We start from the raw sequence: 20,155 nt of genomic DNA, 5'->3' as shown, positions 1-20,155 counted from the left end.
TCAACCACTGAGCCACCCAGGAATCCCTAATAAATTTATTTTAAAAAGATATTTTCAGAAGATCCATGGGTGGCTCAGCGGTTTGGTGCCTGCCTTTGGCCCAGGGTGTGATCCTGGAGACCCAGGATCGAGTCCCTCGTCTGGCTTCCTGCATGGAGCCTGCTTCTCCTTCTGCCTGTGTCTCTGTCTCTCTCTCTCTCTCTCTCTCTGTCTATCATGAATAAATCAATAAATCTTTAAAAAAAGATATTTTCAGATTTAACTAACATTCGGTCTTAGGTACAAAAAGATGAACCTAAAACATATCATCATAAGAAATTTCTAAAAGGATGAAAACAACACACTTGGCAATTACTAAAAGAAAAAGAAAGCTCATATATATTTATGTATACATAATAGACTTAAATGCAAAAGAAATTTATTAGGGATTAAAAGAGTACTACTAACAAGAGTAATCCATCTGAAAGGCATAAAAATTATGAATGTGTAGGAACCTAAATAGTAAACAGACATTTTGGAAGATTTACTCCATATAACATTATACAACCATTAAAATGACTTTTACAGCAAGCATATAAAAAGTCATATTTTTAAATAATTCAGCCTAAGTATGAAATTTCATATTTTCTATGTATCATATTTTTCTTCTCTTGTCTAGATTTTAATCATTGTATGTCATCAACTTATTAAAGTACTTTTTTTGGCTCTTAAATTTTGTATCTGTATTTCTCAAATAGCCACCAATTATCAAAATTCTTTATCAACTTCTAATCAACCACTTTGAGGAAGATGAAACAATACTCAAAAAAGCAAGCATTTCAGATGGATGCTTTTGTATCAAAAAATATCGCATAAGTATACTTTATACAAAGAGTTTATTGACAATACATCTACATATCTTCCACAAGCAGCACTTTTTAAATATAGCTGATTGTTAGCTTCAAAAGGACTGCCTACCACTTATATTCCAACCAGCTGCTATGAAAGAACGAAGTATTAATGGACCTACCACACCTTCAGCCTCTTGTCTCCAGTCACTGTGCTTAGCTGCAGGATTCCCATTAACATTAATGGGAGTTCCATGCACACATCACCTGGAGAACAGACCCCTCGATGTTTGATCATTATCTTCCTAGACAGGTAGGAATGGCATCAATCAGGTATCCAGCTTAGTTTCACAGTATGTACTATTAAAGGCATCAAGGCAATAAAAACACAGCTTTCCAACACTTTCTTTATAAAACAGTAAAAACGTGCAGAACAACCAAAGGAGAAGATTTTAAAAGCATACAAGGACTACAGAGCTTTCCTGCATATCTTTTTATAATTACAAATGACCCTAAACTGAAGCACATACATGATTTCTTTTCTAAGGCAGCCATAATGGGATAATAAAGATAAGCTTCATTACATAAAATGGATTTGATTTACTATAAAGCAGCCAAATAGTAAAGAGACAGTGGAGTTTATATAGAAACTGCTTGACCTTTATTTTTTCTTTTAACATTTCTCTACTATGACATTAAATCAAATACTTGTATGCGGTTAGAAAGAAAACAACATAAGTGATTAATACTACTATGTAAGCTCTATCATGTTAGAAGGAATATTATGAAAAAAGACATGTTTTCAGTTCAGATCTACCATACACTTAGTAAATTAGAAACTGCAGCATAGTGAAAAGGAAAAAAAAAAGAAAAAGAAAAAGAAAGCCTGGTTAAGACTTGGGATAAGAAAGAACATGGTTTGGCCTCAAGATTGGGATTTTTACCAACTATGCAATCTTGGATAAACTTCTCAAAGTCACTTTTTCATTTGTAAAGTGAACCTCAAAATATGTACATTGTAAACTAACTAATTAGAAGGCTTACATAAGACAGTGTAAGCAAGCATAGCACATAACAATTAGTAAATGCTTAAAAAACAGTGACTATCAATCTATGTATATGTATAATTAACTTCAAATACTAGTATGATATTCTAGAACATGCATTTGAGTTATACACAGATAATAATCCCATGTCTGCCACAAACTAACATTACAATCCTGGGCAATTTCGTTTTTTTTTTCTTAATTATGCTTTTTCTAAATATGTGTGCATGTGTATGCTTATATGTACATGCATATATCTACACAATATACAACATAATACATATACATATATATTAAGATATATAAATATATTTAGGTATATATACTTTATCACCTCACGGTTTTTAATTTTTCTTTTTAAGATTTTATTTGTTTATTTGAGAGAGAGAAAGCATGAGTTGAGTGGAAGCGAGGGTCAGAGTGAGAGGAAGAAGGAGAAGCAGACACCCTGCTGAGCTGGGAACCTGACTCAGGGCTTGATCCCAGGACCTTCCATCCAGGACCCTGGGATCATGACTTGAGCTGAAAGCAGAGGCTTAACTGACTGAGCCACCCAGGCACCCCACAGTTTTAACTGCAGTATTGCTTAGTTGCTAAATTTGTAGCCAGAATCTCAATACATAAGACATTAGGAAATCTGAGCGAGAAGCAAGAGGCCTTAAGGGCCTGGCTACCTGGCTCTTTCTGGCCTTTCCATGTATGCTGTCTATCAGTTCATGGATATTTGTCATGCTCAGAGTCTAGAAGTTCTATTCTCAGGGAAATCCCTCCAGAGTAGGAAGCTTCCTCCTTAACTTAGCTCCCCATTTGTGTTATGAATGTCAACTCCAGGCAGGACTCATTCAGAGCTTGGAGTGCTTTGTATTTAGAAATATCCGAACAAGACAAATCTTACCTACCATCTCAGATTTTAAATAGGATTATAACCAGGCTTGACCTGTCTGGAGACTAAACAAATTCCAATGATATTATGAATTTTTTTTTTTTTGCATAGCAATTTGTCCCTGATGATGCAGTCCTATGGCTTTGTCTAGCCAATCTTCAGCAAAGTCCCAGGTGGGATATATTAGCATCTTACTTTAACAGATGAGGAAACCAAAACAGTAAAATTAAGTTGCTTGTCCAAGATTATACTACTTTTGAGTGGGAAAATCATTATTCAATGTTTTGAACCTTCTTGAGTTATCTTTACTGAAAATGCATCTTTAATGGGAGTAACAGCGGTATCCACCTCACAGTGTTATTATTATGATTAAATTAAACTATACATACAAAAGGCTCAGAACAATGTGACATAGAATCCTTAATACATTAACACATATTTAATAATTATTATCATATTGCAAAACACAAAAACTATGTTTGTTAGTCCAAATTTATACACATTTTTATTCCACAATTTTTTAAATACTTGCCAAGTTTCAAGGGGAAGAAAAATGTGCTTGGTAGAGAAACAACAAATAATCAATAAGTAAACACATAATCAATAAATAAAACCTAGAAGGCAGTCGGGAGCTGATTAGAGAGGGTAGCCAAGGAAAGCCCTTCTGAAGTGGTGACTTCTGCTCTGAGATCTAAAAAAGGAGCAGGCTAAAGCATCCAGAGATCTAAAGGAGTGTTCTCAGGAGGGGGGAAAAAGGGTACAATCTCTGAAGGGGAAAAGTCTGATACATTGTTTCTTTTCAGTTGTACATCCAATGCTTAATCAGCACTTGTGAAGGTATACATTTTTAACTTAAATAGAACATCAAAAAAAATTAAAATGGAAAAACCATGTCTGTGGGATTGTTAACAAGTCTTACATTCCCTCTCCTGTGTGCACTTTATGTGCTTGGAGCCACGTCTGCATCTTCCGGTACATTTTTGTGCAAGTATGGAGAAAGATGTGAATCTGGAGCAGAAAAGGAGGCTCTTCCTTCCCCAGTTTATAACAAATGTGCTAATGAAGTATGCATTCTATGTTTTGCTGTAAGCTTACAGAAAAGAAATGCCATCAAGTCTAAATATAAAAGCCCATAATATATGATATCACATGATGATATCAAGTAATTGGTGTAAATAACATTTATTCATCTTCCTCATTCCTTTGGTGAAGTCAGACAAGCAACACAGGGAATACCAAAAGAATGAGACAGAGCTTTTTTCTCAAATGACTACACAGGACTTAAATCAACCCAGATAAGAATATTTGGCCATTTTCAAGCATTTTACAAAGTGGTTAATGGAGAGTCAAGGTTATTTGGATGGCTCACATTTATGCTACTTCTTTATTCCCTTACTTCCAATATATTGGTTCCTTATCCAGGCCGTATTACTTTTTGGAATATTCTTTCATGAATGCAAGGGGGCTAAAACATTGAGCCCTGGATAAGAAGGAATTTCAAGCATATTCTCAGTGTCCCAGGAATTGTCAGGACCAAAAGAGTATTTCTCAGCAAGAAATCCTAATAGAATTGTGTGTATCATATTTGCATGATGCTAGCTTTGAAACACATTGTTCATTTGGATCTCTTAATAGCTTTCGAAGGAGGCATGATTATGCCCCATTTTATGGATGATGAAATTGAGACTCAAAGGGGTCACACAACTTGCCCAAGTTTATATATGGTAAAAATTACAAAACTGGATCATAGATTCATGAAGTCAGATCCTGTGCTTTTTTCACTCTATGACTGCATCCAACAATAATAATTTCAGTTGGTATTGGTGCTTTGCTACTTTCAAAGTGCTTTTGTGAGCATAATGTACTTTTTTGTAACCCTGTAAAGTAAACCTGACAAAGTTAGCTGATCTTACAGCTGAGACTATTTAAGTAACTAGGTTTTAAGTGGGTGCCCACTCTTGTGCTTCTCACGTGACAAACTCACGTGACTTCTGTGTGCTGGATGTTCTTTTAGAGAATGCAGTCAGACTAGGTTTGCAGACCAAGACTGAGATGAAGCTTGTTTCCATCACTCTCTTTTAAGACCTCCTTATTCACTGACCTCAGTTGTATAACTTCAGGGCATTATGACACATGTCAGAATTTCCCCCCAGAGTATCCTCTGGACCAGAAATCCTGTGAGCTGTTTTCAGAATGGGGGAAAGTTCCTCTCAATGGTCAATTAAATTTAAAACCTTCTACACAGTATTGCTTCAGTTTTGACAATCTACTTCAGCATATAAACGTTCTGAGAAGTACTATATGCAAGAAATCTGTTTAAACTTATGTAAATAGCACACTTCAACCTTAGCAAATTTCAGAACATTTTTAACACATTAAAGCCAATTGACAACCTGTGGAACAATGTACTACATTGTGGATAAAGAAGGTTGGAGAATGATGGGAAAGAACAAAATCACTGCAAATGGAATGGGAGCAAGCAACACACAGTAAAGTGAGTGAGCTACAGCAGAGCTTTGAGCTCTCAATGCCTTTTTGTCACCTGAGCCCCATGTAGGGAAAAGAGATGATGTGACCATTTCTGAAGATAATTTTTAGGCTTTTGGGGGGCAGTTTTATTATTTTATGGCATATGTAAATTTTAATATTGCAAGTGGCCATATTAGAAAACCATAATTTATATTCCTATACAGTCAAGTGGAATTGGCCATATCTGTGTGAAAGGCTTTTATTTTTTTTTTCCTTTTCTTCCTTTTTCTCTCATCCCTCTGCTCTTTCTTTTTTTTCTTCTTTCTCCTTCTTTACTTTACATTGTCATAGTATAGTTGTCAATCAAAAACAAGTCCTCCAGATTTGGTCATGTTGGCATTCCTTAAAAATAAGATAGTAAACTACAAAATATAACTGAACTCCATCCAAACTTCAAGAATCATAATGCAGATAGTGAACCACAGGAGGCTTCAGGTATCCTGGGGATTTATAACACAAGTGACTAAAGAACAAAGGGAGAATGTATTTTTTAAAGTTGGCCAGTCTGGGATATATTGGGGAAGCTACTCATCCCCATCAAGAATGCACCTCCCTTAGTAACTGCTACTATCTCACATTTTATAGAAAGAAAATTAATACTTTTCTTACACAAAGCTTAAAGCAAAATCCCATTTAAGAACATAAACCAACAATTTAATGAATTGATCCTGATATTGTTTTAATTTTCAGTCTTCTAATTTTAACGAAGTGACTAAAGGAACATGCAAATAATTAAATCAAAAATAATGAACTATTGATTTTTTTTGTTGGGAACTCATTCTGCTCCTTGACATACATTTTGAGACCACACTGTATTATATGCACAAATTATGGTACATGAAGGAGAAAATGAAGCAGAAATGACAGCTATGATTTTCTCATTAAAACCAACCTAAAACAATGTTTGCATTCAGAATTAACCAAGTCTTTTTAATATATCTTAATTTTATGACACTGAGTATCACTGGAAATCTATAGAGTATATAAGCTAGAAACCCCTCACTGTCATTCAGAATTTTAGCAATATTTCCTTGAAGATTCTGAACAAACACACATAATTAAAAATTTAAAAGATGCATAGGAAATATAAAACTGCTGCTGAAGTTATAGAATTATTTTTCCATCTTCATCTTCCTTTGCAGATTAAGGAAGAACAAAAGGAGAAAGGAGTAAGAATTTTTTTAATCTTCCAGTCGTATATTGACAACAATTTTTAAAACAGGCTGCTTAAAGCAGTTTATTGCTTAATTTTATATTATATATCTGGCCTGGGGTATAACTGGGAAATCTCCCTATTTCTACCGGTTTATGCAGTAAGCGAAAGACTGTCTTTTATCCAAAATGGAGAATATATGGTTAACCGACCTAGTATATCAAACCAAACAATATATGCACTTAAAAGGTCGCATCTGAAAAGATATTGATTATATTTTATTTTTCTTTTTGCCATTTATTGCTTTGCGTGTAGAGGAAGAGCCCTTTGAACTGAAACATTTTCCTTCTTTCTTTTTTTCCCTCTATTGTAAACATCCAAGTTTTCCTAAATATCAAAAACCCAGAACTATATCTGAAATAAAAACTGTTTCCCTTTATGTAATTTTCAAGAGGCTTTTTAGAGTATCTTTCCCCAATGATGACAGGGTATTTCCACATAGGCTGTCATTTTAAGGTGAAAAATTTGCAAGGACAGTCACACCATCTGTCATCAACTGGGTTCCCTGACACCCAGAGCTGCTCTGAAATGGCCAGCAGCCTCCTGCATAACAAAGACCTTGCCCCTTGGCATTGTTCATTCCTTGACCGGTGCTGAGAGTCCTTCAAAAGGGGCTTTACTGCAACCATTTCAGGGCTTCTTTTCAGGGGCAGGGTTTTCAAAAGAAAAAAAATTATTATGCATATAGGAAATCTGAGATGCTCTGGTCTTAGATCTAAGCCAATAGAATACACCCTAGAAGAAGTTTGTTCTAGCTTTGTTTCTGTGATCCCTGAATGAAAACCAACTTAGCATTATGTTTTTCCTTTCTGTTTTTGGAAATTTCTTTAAGATACAATTTAGGTGTTAAGCAATCCATATATAAACCCAGAGTGTATTAGGTTAAACATAACTAGACCACTCAAATACAGAGGCTGTATCATAATAAGTGAAAAACCCACCTCCTGACCAACAAAACCCTGGTGCCTCTCACAGTGGAAGTCACAGACAAGCTATTCTTACTGCCATGTCAAGCACCACTTATGACTTATAAATACAATACAGTACAATCACACTGTAGGTCACTTGTGCCCAAAGAAGGATTACAGCTGTAGCTCACAATATTTATGAAAGAAATGCACAAAAAAAAAAAGAGAAAATGTCAACTATTGTAAAACATTTTTCCTGAGAAATGTATACTCTCATATGCCTGACATATAAAGACATAAAGTCTTCCCTTTTTGTTAATTTCCCAACGCTGTAAAATGTGTATTCCTCAATTTAGGGAAATCGAAGCTAGGACTCTCTTTTAAGAGACTGAGGTTTAAAAATTAGGCAGATTATTGTTAAAAGAAGCTCCAGCCATTTCTGGGAATGAATGAATAAACACAAAAGGATATTCTCTCCCTCAATATAATTAATGGCAAGATTTTATGAACTTCATTTAGTTCCCAAGACATAGTTATATACAATACATGGAGTGTGTGTTTATGTGCACCATAGTATAAATATGTAAAAGTCAGATCATTAAATCTTTTATATGTCTGTATTCATAATACACAAAGCTGTTTTTAAATTATTTAAAGATCTATTCTCTCTTCCATATACATTAATACTAATAAGAGTTGCCGTCAACATCAAAGGGAAACTAGACCCCTAATTAGAGTTCCAATCTGCCCTGAGAGTCACATTGCAGAGTGAACAAATATGGAATAAGTTGAGCATTAGAGAAACTAATAATCAGTTCTCATTCTCAACTTCTGATATTGCAAGAATCCAATGATTTCTTAATAAAATATAATCACTTCCCATCACAATTTGAAAACCTAAAATTTCCTATGAACAATTTCCAAAGAAAAACATGATAGGACAGATAAAGTTATCATGTTAGGATATGGGACAGTTACAATAGCTCCAGAAATTTTAAATAGATCTACATTTTAGAAATTATTATATTGCCTAATTTTCTTTTGCTTTAGCCTTTTTGATGATCATTTTGACTGTATGCATGTTGTCTTTCAAATGGCAAATTCCTTCTTAGAATTCCTATTATATATGAGGCTGGTACTGAAAACATTAACCATTTCTCCAAGCAAACATTTGGTGAGAACTCTCTATGTACCAGAAAATTTGCTAGATCCTGAAAATATAAAGCAACAGAAAGAAAGAAAAAAAGCTTTTGCCTTCTTGTCACTAAATGGTTAAAGAATGAAACAACGAAACAGAATTAAGTATATAATGAGAACTATTTCTGAATATCAAAATAATATGTGCAAATGTGTATGGCTTTCAAATGAAAGAGAAAATGTACTCTGTGACTTTAGTTTTTCTGTCCTGGATAGACCATCAAAATTATCATTAGGATAAATTTCATACATACACAAAAAAGAATAGTATAATGGATTTGCATGTTTATATCACCAACTTCACCAATTATCAATTCACAGGCAATCTTGTTTATTCATATCCTATCCTCTTTCATGTATTCCATATTATTCCATATTATTATACCATATTATTCCATTCATAAATATTTCAGTCTGTATCTTTAAAGATAACCACAATATTATTATTAAGCTGAAAATTAGCAATAATTTATTAATATCAGATATCTAATCAGGGTCCATATTAAATTGATTTTCACATGTCATATTTAAAATTTATTTTAAAAAGGACCAAATAAGACTCACACAGTGAATGTGGTAGGTAAGCACCCTGTTTCTTTTAATCTATAGGTTCATTGCTCCTCTGTCTTCTTCTTTACCTCTTCAGTTTGAAGCTGAAGATAATGGAAATTTCATTCTGCAGATTTTCTCCATAATCTGATTTTTTGGTAATTGCATCTTTGTGATCACTTTTGGAAATTGCTAGGGTACTAATCGCCATTCTGAAGATGATTAAATAAGTATAAAAATCATCTATTTTTCTAGACTTTCTGGCATGGAACATTTGATCATGGAAAATTCTTCTCCAAAGAAGGATTACAGTTAATACAAAAGAAATGTCAGAAAAAGGCCATTTTGAAACCTCTGTTGAAATCATGTATCTAAAGTTACAATCATCAATGGCCATTAAAATCATTACATGAGAAGTTAATAGGGAACTTTAAATGGATAGAGGAGGCCGACAACACCTGAACCCACAATTAATATTAACATCACCAAACTGGGACAAGAAATTTCATGCCTTGTGATGTGATGCAAAGAATTACACAGCACCATCCATGAAGTATTCTAGTCAATAAATAATTAAACAGATTGAATCAAGTCACTAGATCCACTATCCTTTTACAGGAAATAAGCAGGATAGTGGAGCATGTTAAATAACATCATATAAAGATGCCATGAGCATGTCCAGGATATGGGAAATGTTACAGAAAATAAAATAATCCAGTTTATTCAACAAATAAATGCCTTGAAAGATAAAGGGGGAGGAGTAACTGCTCTATATTAAAACATACATAAGAGAATAGTCAACAAAAATTGATGTAGAAACCTTATAGAACCTTGATTCAAACGAATTAATTATGAAAATACATTTTGAGACATTAACATTTCTGACCTTGTAATCATGGTACTGTTCATTTTTATTCTTAGTTGTTAGAGATATATATTGAAGTATTTATAAACAAAATGATATATGTGTGAGGTTTTCTTTAAATACTCCAGTGGTAGAGGTAAAGTAAGGGAGAAGGTACAGGCAAGAGATGATGAAACAATATTGCAAAAGAGTATATGGGGTTTCATCTGTATGTTTAAACACTTTCATATTAAAGCATATTTAAAAAAATAATAATTTATTTTCCAACTAGAGGCATCTTTGAATCTTATCTACCACGAGATTGAGAATGAGGTTGATCAGATTTTAAGCATGATTTTTCCTTGAGTAATCCCTTCATGTTTTTAAAAAAGAGGTGTACACATCCTATTGAAAAGTCCTGCAACAGTGCCCTAATCCTTGTGGACCAATAGCACTACCAATACCTGAGCTCTTGTTAGAAGTACAGAATCTTGGGATGCCTGGGTGGCTTACTTGGTTAAAGCATACAACCCATCTCAGGGTTGTGAGATCAAGCCTTGTGTTGGGTTGGGTTCTGTGCTGAGTGTGAGTGTGCTTAAGATTATCTCCCTCTCCCTCTGCCCCTCTGTCCATTTCTCTCTCTCCCTCCAAAAGAAAGAAAGAAAGAAAGGGAGAAAGAAAGAAAAGAAGTACAGAATCTCAGGTTCCTTCCTTGTCCTAATGCATTAGAACCTAATTTTAAAAATCCTAAGGTAATTCCTATGCACATTAAAGTTTGAGAAGTACTGTTCTTTATCCCATTCTTCTCATGAATCCTTTCCCATTAATTATGTGTTAGAGTATATTCAATCAATCTTTCCCTCTCCTTCTTAACTGAATATAAACAAGCTTGATTTATTTTGTATCTTAAAAAATAAAATGTCTAAAAATGTAGAATTGGCTTTGTAATTGAATATTGGGTGGAGGTTGGATGCGTTTGGGAGAACATGTTAAAAAAAGTTTAGAATGCTTTGAAGGGACTACTGGGAGACATATGGACATAAAGTTGATTCTGGTGAGATTTCAGACAGAAATGAGGAACATGTTGTTGGAAACTGGAGGAAAACTGATCTTTGTCATAAAGCAGCAAAAAATTTGGCTGAAAAAAATATTTGGCTGAAGTGTCTGTTTGTGGAAAGTAGAAGTTAAAAGTGACAAACTTGGGGTATGGAGGTTCCTCAAAAAGTTAAAAATAGCATTACCACATGATCCAGTGATTCTACTACTGGTTATTTACCCAAAGAAAATGAACACAGTAATTCAAAGAGATATGTGCATCCCTATGGTTATTGGCAGCATTATTTATAATAGCCAAAATATGGAAGCATTACAAGCATCTATCAATAGATGAGTGAATAAAGAAAATGTAATATTTCTTTATATATATATATATTATAAAATATTATTGAGCCATAAAAAAGAATGAAATCTTGTCATTTGTAATGACATGAGTGATCCAAGAAGGTATAATGCTAAGTGAACTAAGTCAGTCAGAGAAAGACAAATGCCATATGATTTCACTCGTATGTGGAATTTAAGAAACAAAACAAAAGAACAATAAAAGGGGAAAAAAAAGAAACAAAAAACCACAACCTTAAAAACAAAGAAGAAACTGGTGTTTGCCAGAGAAGAAGTGGGAGGGGGGATGGGTTAAATATAAAGGGGATTAAGAGTACATTTATCTTGATGAGCACTGAGTAATGTATAAAATTGTTGAATCATTATATTGTACATCTGAAACTAATATAACACTTTATTATATATGTTATTTATACTTGATTTAAAAAGTAAAATTAAAAAAAAATTTTAAACCTACCCAGTTTAAAAAAAAAAATGATGAACTTGGATATTTAGTTGAGATTTCTAGCAATATTAAAGGCATGGCTTGGTTTCTTCTTGCTGCAAATAGCAAAAACATGAGGGGTGAGTTCAGTTGAAGAAATTGTCAAGCAGAAAGGAACTAGAATTTGAAGATTTGGAATAGTCTCAGCCTATTAATCTTGCAAAAAGTGAGAAAGTGCATTTCAAAGAGAATGTCAAGGGTAGGGCTGTGCAATCACCCCAATAAGAGATTACCCTTGGATTTAATCAAGCATCTCAGCAGAAGCTAGGACTAGAGATAGAATCATACCAGCAAAGACATTTCTAGTCTGGACTAAGAGATGAAACAAAATAAAAGAAGGCTTTTAGACTTCTGAGATTCTTGAAGAAAGGACATTAGAGTTATCCAGACATAAACATGCCTTATCTTTCAAGAAAAGGAAAGAATAACCATGATGGTGCCAGTGTCCAGGGGCAAGGCTATCACCCCCAACATTTAGTGGGCCAGGCTGCAGGTACCCCAATCCTCCGACACAGACCTGCCACTCATAGCCATGGAAGTAGGGCTGCTTTCTAGGACTGTGGAGACATCACTGCTTTCCTAGTGGGCCAAAAGAACATAGCATGAAGTATATATTTCTTAAAACTTAAAAGCTAATGGAATTTGCCATACTAGATTTTGGAGTTGCTTAGAACACATAACCTCTTTCTTTCCAATTTCTCCACTTTGCAATGAAAATGACTATCCTATGCAATTCCCACCATTGTATTTTTAAAGCACATAGATTGATTGGTTTCATGTGCTCACAGCTAGAGAAGAATTTTGCCTTAGGAGTGATTATACCTGAAGGCTCTCCCATATCTGATTCAGAGATATGTAGATAAGACTTTATGAGTCAAGACTGGAGATGTTTGGGATAGGGTGAGTGTACTTTGCATGGAAGAAGAACATTAATTTTGGAGGTCCACAGGGTGGAATACTATGGAATGAACTGTATCTGTCCAAAATTCGTATGTTGAAGGCCTAACTCCTAAGGTGACCATATTTGGAGATAAGGTCTTTAAGGAGATAAGTAAGGTTACATGAGATCATAAGGCTGGGGCCCCAATCCAATAGAATTGGTGTCATAATAATAATAAGAAAAAAGAGGAATATTTATGCACAAGGAAAAAGGCACATGAGGGCACAGAATGAAGACAGCCATTTTCAAGCCAAGGAGAGAGGTCTCAAGAGAAACCAAACCTGCTGACACCTTGATCTTGGCCTTCCAGCTTCCAAAACTATTTAAAAAAAAAATGTATGTTGTTTAAGCTCCCAGTCTCTGCTATTCTGTTATGGCACGCAAAGCAGACAAATAGAACTCCAAAATAGTCTCCCTGACTTTCATCTCACCCCTCTCTGAGAGCTTATCCACAGTGCTTACAGGCCCATCTTCCTGAAAGTAAACAGGTAAATTTTCTCCCGAGCTCAAAACATTTCAATTCTCATCCTGTCTACTGGATAACATTCAAAGTACCTGGCATGACACACAGGACACTATGGTCCCTGCTTGTCTCTCCAGTGTCATTTTCTGCCAAACATAGGCAAACAGCCAATACTCTAGAAAGACAAACTCAACCACCTGCAGTTCTCCTAAATTGTCATGCTGATTCATGGAACATAGGTTGCCCTTCACGGATGACCCCTTTCCCAGACCAACCAGCAAACTGCTACTCATCCTCAATAATTCAGACTAGAGTCTTCCCCTAACCTGATCATATCTTTCCTTGTGCAAATGCTATATAAGTCTCATTTATACCTCTAGAACAGCACTTTAATTACTTGTTTATAACTACTTTTTTTTTTGTCTGTGGACTTTTTTGAAGACTATACTTTATTTGACTGTATATCCTCTATACTTTTCATATAGACTACTCGATTACTAACTGGAAACAAAAAGAATTAATTGATTAAGTGATTAATAAAGCACATGAAATATCCTTTACTCGGTAAAGATCTTCTCTCTAATCTAGATCTATAGAAAATCAAATTGGGAAAATATCTAAAAATGGAAGAATATGGAGATCACCATGATTTGAGAAGCCAAGAAAGCAAGGAACAAATTTTCCTTATTATAATTCTACATTCGTCTTTCAGACTCTCAATTTCTGTATCACTTAAGAAAATCACAATCTATTCATACTAGAGCTCACTTTATGTTTAATTTATTTATTTATTATCTTATCAATCATTTTGTTAATTCCTAAAAAGAGTAATGTGTAACGGAAAAGCACTAAATTAGAAATCAGAGTACATGAGCACTTGGTTCTGTAACTTGAGACAAATCACAATCTCCTGAGTGTCAGTTTTCTCATCTGCAAAATGGAATTTCTATAACAAACCAGTTAATCTCACATATTGGTTTTAAGAATCAAATGGGATGATCTACATATAATTTAAAAGCTATCATTAATTTTTTTTCCTAGTGAATTGGCAATGTTTTCCAATATCACCAAAGTGCTCTATGTTTGGCCCCAGCTCACAGTGTCCATCCTTCTAATTGACTGACATTGAACAGATCATTTAAGTTTCCTAATTTCTTTAAGTCTAGAAGTCTAGAAGGGGATTAAGACAATATGTGTAAAATGTTTAATATAGCACATGATTGCCTAATGTCATCAATTATAATAATTAGTATATTAATATTGATAGTACATGCCATTATGATATTATTACAATTCTAGGAATCCCTTAAGAACTGAAACTGCAAGTTTTACATGACTTATGATACTTTTGACATAGCTTAAATATTTTTATTGACTTACTAACACCTATTACTTGTTTCATTTCAAAGTATGATAGCTAACTATATAAAATAGTAGAATTGGTCATTAAAAAACAAAGGACAAAGTAGATACAAATCATAATAAATATTTACTTAGTAAAAATATCTGCAATACCTGGTGCCTGTGTATGGTGTATGTCCTCTGCAGAAATCTGGTCTTTGATCTTTGCTCCTTTAGTCAAATCATCAAGCTTGATTGCCTCACTATTCTGTGAGCTATATCCATATTTTGGGGTCACTTACCAAACTGTAAAACATTGTTTTTATACATAAACTCACATCAACAAAACTATTACTACTAAAGCTATCATTGCAATACCAATTTCTATATATGAACCAAGTTTGTGAAGATTATGTAAAAATATATATATGTATATATATTTCTAAATATATAGACTATAAATATTTACTATATATTTACTTCTGACATATATTTCTTTATAAGTATATATATATACTTATAAAACAAGGTGGATGGAAACATGTGGGGGAATAACAAAGGACAAAAGCACTTAATCTTATTTCCCAGCTTAAAACACACATACACACAAACACAACCTGCAGCTATACAGGTATGATGCTAAACACAATGAAGAAAAATATCTATTTCATTTTATATTTTAAAATACTATTTATATAGCATAATGGAGGTGAAGACTAAATGTTTTCTGAAAGACTAATTTTCAGAGAACAATTTGCTCACTAGAAATAATCAGCTTTAATTTTCCATCTCTTTTTCTCACTGATTTATATTTCTGAATATTTAGGACTCACAGCCTCCATCTTTGGAAAAACAAGAACAAATATTCAAGAATCAAGATGCTCTTGAAACCCCACAAGAAAAAGGAACTTGTCTCCAAGTGGAGGGAATTTATATGAAAACACTGTCTTTAGCAGGAAGGCACTGGTGCTAGACATTGGTAAGAGTATTTGAGGCCTTCTTTTATCTAAGAGCTGATAGAAAGCATACCAATCATCACTGTTCATGCAACATATTCTAATATAGTAAATATAAAATTCTTAATGGAAATCAATTTTTCCAATTCAGTAAAGTAAATTAGTCTGTTAGTAGAGACAGTGAAATGGGTAGGGGATTGCTTTTCTCAGAAGGATGACTGCGTTTGCTTAAGTAAATAACTCACTATATGACACATAGATAAATAAGAGATACTTATGCTCATTACTAAATATTTTCTGTAAGGTACAATTCCCTTAATATAGCATGGTTCTACTAAATGGTGGTGCATTTAAGTGTTGTTTTGATAGGTTATTTATTATGTGTAGAGAATATGAGACTGGAAGCATTTTAAAACACACCAGAGCTCACTTCCAAATAAACTAATACTTTCCTTTTCAGTGGATGACTTCAACTAGTCTTGTAATACACACATGGAGGGAGGGTGCAGTCTAATGCCTGCCTTTGACAGCATGCAAGAGAGGTTTTGGAACTGTAAAGTTTCCTGATGACCAGAAACATTTTCTTATTCTTTAAAATGAAGTACTTTTATAGCTACCACTTATATTCTTAAGAATTCTCCTGTGATCTAAAATTATTTGGTCACAAGTAATTTGCAAATATAGAAGACAATGGAAGAGCAAAATGAGATCATAGAGAAAACAAATAACTCTACATGGCACAATGCAAGTGCTATAAAAAAATGGTATCCATTATTATTGTCGATGTTATTATTGGCTTAACATAATGCTCTAAGTAGAATAAACTAAAATTATCAATTATAACATGTTCAGTATATTGCTTTTCAACAATTCTAAAATTAAAATAATTTGAAATGTTTCTCTAGCTTCCAAGATATTTGAGAATAAAGAAAAAAAGGATCCTCTCAAATCTCCTTTAACATATTTTTAAAGAAACATGGATTAAAATTAAAATTATTTCCTAAAGTATCTTCCAAATTTTAAAATCAGCAAAATGGTTTTCATAGTCTGTTGTGTCTGTTTATTAATGTTTATTATTTATTTTATCAATACTATTGGTTATGAGTCAAATTACCAAATATTAGAGCCTTTTTGTTTTTTAAATCTCATGTGCACATTTTATTGGACATTGTGGCCCATTTTGTAAATAATGTGTACTGGATATTTATTTTTTATAGAATTAGTAGCTTATTTTTATGATTGCCTTATTATAGATGTTTATAGTTGTTTAACAGTTGCTTTTATGACATATTACATATAAAATTTGTTTGGTGCTGAGTGTTTGATTAGGGATAAAACTATGCTTTACAACATTCTGATGAGGAAATAGTTTCCAGTTTACCGGGAAGCATGGCTTCTTGGTATTTATTACTGAGTGAAAAGAGAGCAGCATCTTTGTTAAGTGATGTGCAAATGCTGCCAAAAATTTTATTCTATGGTACTTTTCCTAGTAAAAAGGAAGCATTTTCATATAAAGACCTGGCAACTCATAACAAACAATGATCTTTTTTATGAATCAAAACTGACCAAGATTATTTGGAGTTTTGTTCTTATAGTGTATTTTATATGGTTTCATAATGAGGATGGGTTTTTCTTCTCAATTCCTACTCCTCATCATGCACTCACCTCCCCCATGCACTCACACCCAAACACACTCAGACCTTCCAGAGCTGGTGTAATACAAAGGAGCCTTATGTAATAAAATTCCACACTGGGAGGGGGATAGAGAATCTTTACCCTAGTAAAGTAGTAAAGTAAAGGAAGTTTACTCTTTCATTAACCACCTAAAAATTGAACCTTCACAGCTCCTAAAACACCATTTCTGCTATTCAGAAATGAGTTTCTTATGAGTTTAGACATGGAATTTGTATCCATTTAATATTTTTTTCAAGAATTTAAACTTTATATATATATATAGTAACTTTTTGAGGCTTAGTAAGTTATAAATTTTGCATTCTTGCTGGCAATTTCTTAAGTCAAGAAGCTTATTAAGTGGGCTAATGTCCAGGAAAATATAGAAGCAAATGCAAAATTTTACTAGCACTGATTCAAGTTAATAGATTTATTTGGGATCCTTTGAGCATATTATGATATATGGGAGAGAACTGCCATAGGCCAAGTTTGAGATAAGTACACATCAAATTATAAAGCAGCTTTTTGAAGAGAAATAACTCATTAGCCAAAGTTAGAGCTACTTAATACTACCTTTCCAAGCATCCCCTCAAGACCCAGCTGTTGCCTTAATTACATAATCAGGTCACTTGTGATACTCATTTGTAACTTTGCTATCAGGTATGACCAGATGTTTCATTTAACCTCTAATATAAATAAAACATCTGATAAAGTTTTGCAATGCCTTTGTAAACAGCTGTTTGATCCAAAAACTTATTGCTGAAGCCGCTATACTGATCTGGTCATTCTCTTTACATAATGTCAAAGTAATTGTCTTGATCCTTGGGAAAACTGCTGCTGTAGGTGTTATAAAGTCTTTCATTACAGCATGTTAGATCTCTTTCAAATGGCTAATGTCTAGTCAACACATGTTTAGTCTACCCAACAAGAATTTATTAAGTACATTTAAAATGTACGAAGAAATTGCTGGTCTATTTCTCTGAGAATGTAAATGTAAGTTGAGTGCATTGTTAAAGCAGTTTTATTGTATACTTAGCATTATAAAACAATGTTTGAGCAGCCCTTATAGTATGGGCTCTGGGTTAACAGCACACTTTTCTTTTCCAGGTTTATTAAATACATCTAAGAATGATACTTTTCATGTCTTCATATTTTTTATTCCTTGGTTAACACAGGCATATTTCTAACATTGTAATTATGTCATGTGATTAAAATAATTAGTAGGATGGTAAAAAGTTGATGCTTGAATTGCTTAAACTAAATTAAGGTAATATTTTAAACAGATATAAAATATTCAGCGCTTTTAGAAGGCCAAATATCTAATCTAAAATAAATAAGCTGGCATATTTTAAAATGTCAGTAGATGAGTATTTATGGTCCATTCTAATGAATACTGACCAAGCTCCCTTATTTTAGATTTTTTTGTTTAATAAGTCTAAGAATAGGGTATTATACAAAATTAGCTGCATGCAAATAAGGAATAGTTATTATAGTATTAAATAATTCAGAGATTTTCACTCAATATTTGGAAAATCAATGTATTTTATTTAGATATTATATTTATGTTCTAATAGAGTTCAGGATTATTAGGAATTTAAACATTTGTTGGTTTAATAAATAATCTATATTTTTATTCATGTACATTACTTTATGGGCTTCCAAATACACATTCCTACCAATTTTTATATATTTGGCTCTATAATTTATTGTTTTATTAATCCAATTTTCCTAGCCTTTGCATCTACATTTATTATTGCCTACATGCAAAAAAAACTAAACAAGAAGACTAGTTTAAAAATGCTTTACAAGATACAATATTTACATATATCTCATTTTCTGTTTTGAAAGCTATTGAGCCATTTTTCCCTTGAGGAAAGTTCCTCCATACACCCTGTGAGAAAGCAGAATCTTCCGAGGATGGCATAGCCAAGCTCAGCCTCCTGACAAACTTCCATAGCTATCTCTGGATTTATAAGAATTTCTGTATCACAGCTTAAAGCTAAGGGACTTCTGGATATTCAGAGACATATTGCTACCTAAGTCTTTAGTTTATATCAAGTTAAGCTAAGTGATTTAAGATGGATTTAAATGCAACGGGGAACTGCATCATTGTCCTCCAGCAAAGAGTTAGAGTGAAGGCACCCTCTAAAATGCAGATTTAGCCCAGATGACACTAGACATTAATTGGATAAAAGGCAACATTCCTCATAAGCAGAGGCCAGGAGAAATGCTTAATGGATTATACAAAAAGTTTGGTGGCATTAAAGCTCTTGTACATGTATGTATGCATGCATATGTGTGTGTAATGTGTGCTGTATTTTTCCCAATGGGGAAAAATCCATTTTCAGCTTAGAGTCTAGTTAGTAACTTACTTTTCCTACTGAAATAAGTGGATTAAAAACACTCCTTTCATCACCATCACAGAGGCTGACCACAGCCCACAGGGGTGAACACAGATACAGAGATTAAAGCTGCAGGGCCACACAAATATAAACAGAAGCCGTTGCGCAATAATAGGCACACAGGAGCAAGCATTTTGAAGAGTGGAGTAGAGGTAAGCAAAGCCTCTGCAACAATCCTATTGATGACATCCTGCACTTGAGATGAGCTTTGAAGAAGTCCATAATTAGAAAAGAACAAGCTCAATGATGAAAGGAAGGAACCAGACCAAAACAGGATGGTTAGAAACAGTCACCCAGAACACTTTTCACAGGATGTAAACAATTGAAGAAGAGAAGTGTGCAACAGACAAAGATATTTTCTTATCTAGGTTTGACTAAGGAATATTTTTCACCAACTTCTAATGAGGGAATATTGGAAATGACCTCAAAACCTTTAGATATCACTTATGGCTTATTGTACATCGTATTCAAATCAACTATACCTAATCATCATTTCAGACTGTG

General features: G+C 33.6%; 1 long non-coding RNA gene across 6 annotated transcripts in view; it reads right to left on the bottom strand.

The window, feature by feature from the left end:
• LOC140620347 (uncharacterized) overlaps positions 1-20,155 on the bottom strand; it is a 445,283-nt gene that overhangs the window by 217,044 nt on the left and 208,084 nt on the right. For 5 of the 6 annotated variants that reach the window (XR_012020156.1, XR_012020151.1, XR_012020152.1 and 2 more), the window contains exon 3: positions 14,797-14,928. The exons of the other annotated variant lie outside the window; for it this stretch is intronic. This is a non-coding gene — a long non-coding RNA (uncharacterized lncRNA). The remainder of the gene's footprint in view (positions 1-14,796; positions 14,929-20,155) is intronic. 6 annotated transcript variants of the gene reach the window in all.

Source organism: Canis lupus, chromosome 28 (genome assembly GCF_048164855.1).
Source record: "Canis lupus baileyi chromosome 28, mCanLup2.hap1, whole genome shotgun sequence".
Lineage (NCBI taxonomy): Eukaryota > Metazoa > Chordata > Mammalia > Carnivora > Canidae > Canis > Canis lupus.
Note: the sequence above shows the minus strand (reverse complement) of the source record. Positions and strands in the feature narration are given on the sequence as shown.